This window comes from Talpa occidentalis, unplaced genomic scaffold (genome assembly GCF_014898055.3).
Source record: "Talpa occidentalis isolate TD23 unplaced genomic scaffold, MPIMG_talOcc4v2.1 talOcc4.7, whole genome shotgun sequence".
NCBI lineage: Eukaryota > Metazoa > Chordata > Mammalia > Eulipotyphla > Talpidae > Talpa > Talpa occidentalis.
Genome location: NW_023605083.1, coordinates 51234890 through 51244076, shown reverse-complemented (window position 1 = coordinate 51244076; position 9187 = coordinate 51234890). Strand labels below are relative to the sequence as shown.

At 42.2% G+C, this 9187-nt stretch overlaps 1 protein-coding gene across 1 annotated transcript in view; it reads left to right on the top strand.

The window, feature by feature from the left end:
• The first annotated feature begins 1230 nt into the window (after positions 1-1230).
• AGTPBP1 (ATP/GTP binding carboxypeptidase 1) overlaps positions 1231-9187 on the top strand; it is a 121162-nt gene continuing 113205 nt past the window's right edge. The window contains 1 exon segment of the mRNA XM_054689824.1: positions 1231-1269. The gene's annotated coding sequence lies outside the window, so the exon portion shown is untranslated.

Below are 9187 nucleotides of genomic sequence, written 5' to 3'. Positions count from 1 at the left end.
CTTGTTAAAAAAAAAGTTAGGGCCTCCCCTGGTGGCGCAGTGGTTGAGCGCTGGGCAGCCCGCAGTCTCTGCAGCGCTGGTTCAATCCTCCGGCAGCAGGTGAGGGTCCCACATGGCACGACAGACCTCTCCTGCCGCACCTGCTGCTCCCTTCAGCAGTGTAGTTCAGTCAGTCTGCCTGTTCTGTTCCCCGCTCTGTCTCTGGTGAATCCTCTCACCCTTCCTCCCTCGCCCCCCCACCCCCATCTCTGCCCTGTAACCCAGTTCTGTATGCATAAATAAATCTTTTTTTTTAAAAAGAAATCACCTTTTTTTTTTTTTTTTAAAGAATATATAACAGCATGTTGACGGGCAGTCAAAACAGAAAGATGTACATCAGTAGTCACTTTTCCTGACACATTACTTTGACTCAAAAAAAAACATTCTACCATAACCTTCAGCCCCCAATGTAGCACCTCCATTTTCGTGATTCTATGGGGTCACATTCCAAAAAAAGAAAAAAAAAATCAGCCTACTATTTCATTCGCTGCAGCACAAGGCGCCTGATTTTTTGAGATTTGGCCACAGAGTGCAATTCTGTTGTGTTCTGGGATCCAGCTGTGGTTACTGTGCATGCCTTCCAGCTTCTTCTAATGACTTTCCCAAAGGTCAGGAAAGATCTAAGCTTTAAGACAATCGCTCCGATGCCGCCAAAAGCCTAAGAGAGAGGGCGGCAGATGGCAGCGGCTTAATTCCCGGACTAGGAGGCTTCTATCAGCGAGTGTCCCCGCAGGTGGCGTGCGCAACGTGGGTATCCCCGCACCTCCCCACCTCCCCACCTGCTCCCGGCCCCGCGGGCTGGTTCGGTTCGGTTCGGTTGGGCGGCGGCTGCAGGTGAGCCGGACCCGCGGCGCGCTCAGGTCTCCCTCCCGCCCCCGGGCGCGCGCCCCTCCCGGCCCTCCGCGCCCGAGCGTGCGCCCCGCAGCCAGGGCGCGTCCCCGCAGGCGCGCACGTGCGCCCCACCCTCCCCGCAGCCGGCGCGCTCCAGCGGCCGAGCCGGGCGTGCGGTGGGCGGGGCGCCGCGCTGACGTTGCCCGGGAGGCGGGCCGGTTCCGCCGCCGCCGCCTCCGCCTCGCCGGCCACCGGGGTTTGTATGAAAACACCGGGCGGCGGGCGGCGAAGCATCCGCCGCGCGCGCAGAGAGCAGCCTCCGGCGCCCCGCCGGGTGCCAGCCCCCGCCAGCGCGCCGCCCTGAGCCGGTGAGCGCGCCGCCGCCGTCAGCGCGTCCAGGTGGGCCGAGCCCCCGGCCGCCGCCCCTCCGCTCGCTCCGGGCCGCGGGTCCTGGACCGGGGACCCGGGGGAGCGGGGACCGCGGGGCCGCGGCGATCTGCGCCCTGGGGCTCCTGCGCGCCCCACTTGACAGCTGGGGTCACGCGTGTCTTTCGGCGGGTGGGACCGAATCTGGAGGGAAGCCCCCCTGTAGGGCGGGTTTCTGGAAAACGCCCTGCCCCGCCCCCACCCACCACCCTCGGGCATTGGGGGACCCCCGCCCTGGCACCGGTGGAGGCCCCCTGCCCGGCCCGGTCTTGGAGCAGAGGCCGCCCTGGTACCCGGCCCTTTCTCTCCGACCCTGAACGCCCGGGTTAGCGGTGCCTGCGCGTAGCCTAGCCGAGGAGGGGCGGCGGGCGGGCGGGGGGTCGTTGGTGGGGGGTGTTGAATGCGCCGGATCTCTTTCCCCACCTCCCTGCACCCAACTTCTAGGTGCGCGGTACTGCCTGGTGCGGGGTGGCGTGAACGTGGTTTGCTTCCTTGCAGTGGGTGGTTTGGCCTGAAGTGTGTTCTCTGTTTACAACTTGTCACCTTGTGGCTCTGGGTAGAGCCTGAATAAGATCGCCCTAGATGACAGCACAGTGTTTCCCTGCTGCCCGCCTTCCCCAGTTGCAGATTCTTCATTGCAGGTGGACTCCTGAGAGCCTCACGCGAAGGCTTGCTTGCCTTTATGATTGTTTACCCTCCTTGTGCCTTTTAAACTGCTTTTTAGTACCAGTGCACTTTTGAATCGCCTGGATTTCTTTCCTGGGCATATCCATTATAGAATGGAGTTTTCTTACATCTTAGTGTCATCGATGTGAGTATTGGTAATTTAAAGTCTGTTTCTCGTTTTAATACACTTTGCTCAAGTGTCTGAAGGTCTAGCACAGCTGATGACCTGATACCTTGTAACACTTAGGGGAGATTTTCATTGGCTGTATTAATTCTGTGTGGGTATTTTTCTTTTTTCTTTTTAAGGTGTTCACCATTGTAGCACTGTTTAATTATAAAGAATAACAGTTCTTCTATAACAAAGGACTGTAACAGTCTTCTCTGTCACTCCTTTTCACTTACCTTTTTGGTCCTTGTTGTAATCTTTGTGTCAATCCAGGCATCACTTTGTTAACCTTGAAATTCTTACAAAGTCCTTTTTTCCTGGGAAAATCAGAGTTATTTTTGTAACTGTGGAACGTTTTCAGTTCAGTAGGCCAAAAAAGTAGAAGTTTATTTTAGGCACTTTAAAATGGTGCACATATTTTAAAACGTGCCAAATGTTACAATCAAACAAAACCTTGAAAAATCTGTAAGCATTTCCTGTGCAATTACCGTGAGATAGTTACCTGTTCCTTGCTCTTTCTCATCTTTAATGCAGAGTTGTACTATGACTTGTTCAGTTTCCCTTTCCACTTTTTTTTTAGTTAAATTCTATATTGAAGTTATAGCTTCATTTTTAATGATTCCAAAACTCTGCCTTGAATTACTGCAACACTTATTTAGGACTGCAGTCTTCATCAGAACTCCAAAGTAAAGGGGATAGACTTAGCACTCCCCTTTATACTTAACCAATACTGTAGAACACTAAGATGTATTGACTTAAATTTGAACTTTCATAGAAGCAGATCTTATGAAGTTTTTTTTTTTTTTAAAGATTTATTTATTTACTTTATTTATACAAGCACTGGGTACAGTCAGAAGCGCGGGAGGGTGAGAGAATTCACCAGAGCCAGAGCGGGGAGCAGGCAGAAGGACCGAAGTACACTGCTGAGGGGAGCAGCGGGCAGCAGAAGAGGTCTGCGCGCCATGTGGGACCCTCCTCCTGTGGTCGGGGAGCAGCCGGGGATTGAACCAGCGCTGCAGAGGCTGCAGGCAACTTCGCAACCCAGCGCTCAACCGCTGCGCCACCGGGGAGGCCCAGATCTTATAAAGTTTTCCGGGGGACTTGAATTGAGTTATTATACTCTTCAGAATAGTCTAGTTGGACTTCTACTTAGTAATGGTTTTGTCTCCCTTAGCAGAATGAAGAGATCCAAATCATATGAAATGATGTTATTTGTATTATATTTTACATTTTGGGTTGAAAAAAATCTCATTCACAGAAGTCCTTTCCAAAATTTACTCTCCTTGCTTGAAGTCCCCTAGTATCTGGAAGTTGAATAGTGGGTCAACAGTAATGGATGGAACCTATCAGAGGAAACTTTGCAAATGGGAGCATCCTTTTGGCATTGGGGTCTTAGTGTAACAATAGAAGTTGTTTACATTTATTTAAAACTTTACACTGAATTTTATTTTATTTTTTTTAAAGATTTATTTATTTATGCATACAAGAACTGGGGTTTCAGGCCAGACGTGTGGGGGGTGAGAGGATTCACCGGAGACAGAGTGGGGAACAGAACAGGCAGATGGATGGAAATACACTGCTAGGGGAGCAGCGGGTGAGTCAGGAGAGGTCTGCTGTGCCATGTGGGTATCTCCCTGGCTGGGGATCAAATTCATGCTGCAGTGGCTGCGGAGAGCTTCATAGGTTGCGTCTTAACCCCTTGTGCCACCAGGGAGGCCCCTACACTGAATTTTAAACTTTACGTATTATTGTTGGTTACTGTGTGTTTGTCCTGTAGTGTAGGGTTTGGGTTTTGGCTTCAAAGCCAGACTGGCTGGTTGGGTTTGAATCCTGGCTTTGCTTTAGTGAAGTTCTTTATCCTCTTGGTGCTTCAATTTTCTCAGCTCCCAAAGTGGGGATAATAATGGGGCATATCCTTAAGATAATCTTGAATATTAAATGAACTAATATATGTAAAGTGCTTGACACATAGTAAATGCTCTGTAAATGTTATTACTACTACTGTTTTCCTCAGTCTTCTGAGGCATCTAGTAAACTGAAAAAGGCTTTAGGTTGATTGAGCATTATTAATGCAGATTAATTCCATTATAACCCGTTAGCTCCTTTGGGTCAAAGTGAGAGCTTAGTCTCACTATCTGCTTGGAAGCATGTAATTTAGTTTTAAATAGAACAGTAAATCAGTCCCTGAGCTGGGTTTCCTGAGATGCTGCTGGAGAGCTGCTAACTATCCCTGTTTGTCCTTTCTGACAGAACTTTGGATTGTCTCCCTCTGGGTGCTGGTGACTACTATTTTAATCATCTGTTTTTGAGTTTGTGTCTTTGACCGTTATGTGCTGCTATCAAAAATATTACCTATCAAACTAATAATGGGTTTAAATGTGTGTTTATCTGATCAAAATATCGCAAAATTACTTTCATCAAAACAGTCTTTGTTTTGTTTTGTTCTTCACTGATATTACATTGAGTGATACTAGCTTTCACTTGATATGTGTTCCTTTTTGGCTTTCATGTAATTTTCCTAGAAAGACTTATTTAAAGGATGATTTTTTTGTTCTTTCTGGTTTGTATTAATTGGATATTAATACTCTGTCCTTTAAATCAAATGTTTCAAGTTTTTGGTCTCAGTATTCGAATACTCTTAAAATACTATTGAGCACCCTAAAGAGCTGTTGTGTATTTATCCTATCATCAACCTATACTATATTATAAATTAAAACAGGTACAAATTTCACATTAATTTGCTTAAAATGATAGTTATAAACCTATTGATGTTAATACAAAACATTAAAAAATTTTTTTTGAAAATTTATTTATTTATACAAGCACTGGGTACAGTCAGAAGCACCGGAGGGTGAGAGAATTCACCAGAACCAGAGTGGGGAACAGAACAGGCAGACCGATGAAACACACTGCTGAGGGGAGCAGCAGGCGTGGCAGGAGAGGTCTGCATTCCATGTGGGACCCTTGCCGGCAGCCGGGGATCGAACCGGTGCTGCAGAGGCTGCCGGCAGCCTTGTAGCCCAGCGCTCAACTGCTGTGCCACCAGGGGAGGCCCTTAATACAAAACATTTTTAATGAAAAATTACTATCAGAAACAAAGGAAGTAATGATAAGAGTGACATTATTTTACATTTTCGTAAATTTGTAATAGAAATAACTGGTTTCTGTTTCTGCAGTGTCTATTGCAGTGTCTGTTGTTTTTAATTTTATATATGTATATATATCCTGTCTCACATGGTTTATGGCTGGTAAAAGGAGGGGTATTTTAATAGCCTCTCCAGAGAGTTATGGATATTGTTTGATACTATATCAAAACTCAACATATGGTAGTTTTTAATTCATTGCAATATGGAATCTGAAATCATGTTTGTGGACATTTTCATAGTATTATATTAAAATCCATTGATATGAAGTGTGAATGGATCTTATATATCCTTGCCTGAATTTTTGATATCATTCCTTAGTTATTTGTAAATATTGTTTCAGTTAGGCAGATCTTCCAATGCTGACACATTTCTCTATACAATATTAAAGGATCATATTTGTTGATAATCACCACCCATTCCATCAGAAATTATTGGGAAGCCATCCAGGTCATGACATGATAGTGGATATGAACTTTTCGCAAATCTGATTTTTTGCTTGAAAGCTCAGATTTTATCTTTGGTAGCAATATGATTGCTAGTTGTTTCCTAAAAGTGACAGGCAGACTTCATACATATCTGAGAAAACTCATGCCAAAATACTTATGTCTGAATACTGTAGACATTTTTATTCAAGTAGAAATGATTTTTCATGAAAAAAGAGGCTAGTTAAAATTCTCAATCCAGTCATACAAGCCCTTTTTCTTGAGACTGCCATCAACCATTGTAATTCAATATGCAAAGTAACCAGAAATGCTTCATGCATACCACATTGTCAGAGAATAGTGAAAGGACATGTATTAAAAGGCTGATATTCAATAAAAAATTATTGTTTTTCCTACTTCAGTGGTTTTCTTAAGTGAAACGGATTGATCTTCTTTCCTTTCCTTTTCTCCCCTTTTGTTTTTTCCCCTTTCTCCTTCCCTTTCCTTTTACCTATCGGTGCTTGATGGTGAAAAACAGAATGATTAAAAATGTAGTTTGGTGCCACTACAACAATTTGTTTCAAGATGCCAGAAGTTTTTACACATCATTTGTTCACATGATTAGTGTAAGCATTAATTCAATTGAAAAGACTGGTAATATTTTAGTATTATTATGAAAATAGTTTTGACTTTGTGGATCCCTTTGAGGACTTTTGGTATAAATCTTAGAAGATTCCTATCAAACTTTGGTTAGGAAGGGAAGTGGTATTGACAATTTCTGGTCTGTTTTTTGCTTCAAACTTCTGTACCTTGATAAGGGCCTTCTTTAGAAATCTTTTAAATCACAGTAAAGAATATTCACGGAAAGTTGAAAGATTTTTAAGGGTTTTAGCTAGCTTCTGATGTGAGAAGACTATAGTATTAGTAATCTAAAATTACACTATTTAAAAACAAAAATCAGATTTGGTATTACACGTCTACATAAATGTTCAAATCTAATTTTTTTTTGGATGATACATATTAGACAAATAAATGTGAAAAGTTCAACTAATATCATTTATAAATTAACAAAACAAAACAAAACAAACAAATATCACTTAGATTCCCTTCCTAACCTCTGTTCATGTCTCATGTAATTCATGCTGATGGTGAGCTGTGCTTAGGAGAGGTCCCCCGCACTTCATAACTTTGCCTCACATCTTTCCATGAAAAAGATGAAATGAAATCAAATCTCCTAATTATGAAGTGAGAAATTTGTCTGCCAGGGGTTTTTGAAACTATCTACAACTCTAGAATTCTGGGATTGTTTTCTTTGTGTGTTGAAAATGTCTCTTTTACTTGTTAATTTCATCTAATCAGTATCAATTTATATTTGCATTTGAAACTTGTTTTTCTCATTTTTAATTTATTGATTCATGTTCATATATTTTGGTCATACTTGATTTCTTTTTTTTTTTTTTTTAAAGAGGCATGTATTTTATTTATTTATTTATTTGTTTGTTTGTACATGCACTGGGTACAGTCAGAAGCGTGGGAGGGTGAGAGAATTCACCAGAGCCAGAGCGGGGAGCAGAGCAGGCAGAAGGACCGAAGTACACTGCTGAGGGGAGCAGCGGGCGGCAGGAGAGGTCTGCGTGCCATGCGGGACCCTCCTCCGGTGGCCGGGGAGCAGCCGGGGATCGAACCGGTGCCGCAGAGGCCGCGGGCAGCTTCGCAAGCCAGCGCTCAACCACTGCGCCACCGGGGAGGCCCCATACTTGATTTCTTAAAAAAATTTTTTTAGCTATAAAATACATAAAATTTATCAGTGTAACATTTTAAAATATATAGTTCAGCCTTACTAAGTACATTCATTAATGTTGTTATGCAGCTATCACCACCATCTACTGCTAGAACTTTTTTTCAAATTTGCAAAACTGTAACTTTGTATCTATTAAACAACAACTCCCTATTTCCTCCTTCCTCCAGCTCCGAGTGGGATATTTTTTATTTTTTTTTTTTTGACCAGTTTATTTCATTTATTAGTGTGTCTTCAGGGTTCATGAATGTTGTAGATTGTGTCAGAATTTCCTTTTTAAGGCTGGATAATATATGTATATATCATGTTTTGTTTTTTTCATTTGTCAGTGGACCCTTAAGTTGCTCTTTTTATTTTTTGGCAATTATAAATAATGCTGCTTGTGCAGCAAAAATATTTCTTTGATACTTGCTTTTGGTTCTTTTGGACACATACTCAGAAGTGGAATTGCTGGGTCATGTGATAATTCTATTTTTAATTTTTTTGAGGAACTGCCATACTATTTCCATAATGACAGTATCAGTTTATATTCACAACTGTGTATAAAGGTTCCACTTTCTCTATATCTCTTGTGCACATGCATGCCTCTGTGTGTGTGTGTGTGTTTGGATAGTTACTATCTTAATGGGTGTGAGGTGATATCACAATGTGGCTCTAATTTGCATTTATGCTGCTGAATGAGGATTTTAGGATTTTAGACCATAAGGCATATTGATCTGTAATAGCTTTGGCTTTGGTATCAGGCAATGCTGGTCTCATATAATGAATTAATAAGAGTTGCCCCCTTGATACTAGTACTTTAAATGCTTGGTGTAATTCACCAGTGAAGCCATCAACACTGGAACTTTTCTTTTTGGGGGGGAGGTTTCTCATTACAGATTCAGTCTCCTTAATAATTATGGATTTATTTAGATTTCCTGTTTTTTCCCCTTGTGATTTAGTTATCTTAAGTTTTATATTTCTAGAAAATTGTTAATTTCATCTATATTATCCAGTTTGGCAGTGCACAGTTATTCATAGTATTGTATTAAAGTCTTTTTTTTTATTTCAGTGGTAATGACTCTACTTTCATTTCTGATTTTAGTAATTTGAATCTTGTCTTTTTTTTATACTTGCTAAAGATATTTCAAATTTTTTTATCTTTTTGAAGAAACAGCTTTTGGTTTCATTGTTTTTTTTTCTACTCTCTATTTCATTTATCTATTTCATTATTTCCTGTTTTTGCTAACTTTGGCTTGAGTTCTTTTTTTTAGTTCCTTACTTTGTAAAGTTTGTTATTTTGAAATCTTTCTATTTTTACAATGTAAGTATTTACAGCTATGAATTTCCCCTTAGCACTCTTTTTGCTGTGTTCCATAAATTTTGCTATGTTATGATTTTGTTTTTGTCTCATGTATTTCTTTTTTTTTTTTTAAGATTTATTCTTTTCTTTTTTCTTTCTTTTTTTTTTTTTTAAGATTTATTTACATATTTATACAAGCACTGGGTACAGTCAGAAGCGCGGGAGGGTGAGAGGATTCACCAGAGACAGAGCGGGAAACAGAACAGGCAGACTGATGAAGTACACTGCTGAGGGGAGCAGCGGGCGGCAGGAGAGGTCTGCGCGTCATGTGGGACCCTCGCTGGTGGCCGGGGATCGAACTGGTGCTGCAGAGGCTGCAGGCAGCTTTGCAGCCCAGCGCTCAACTGCTGT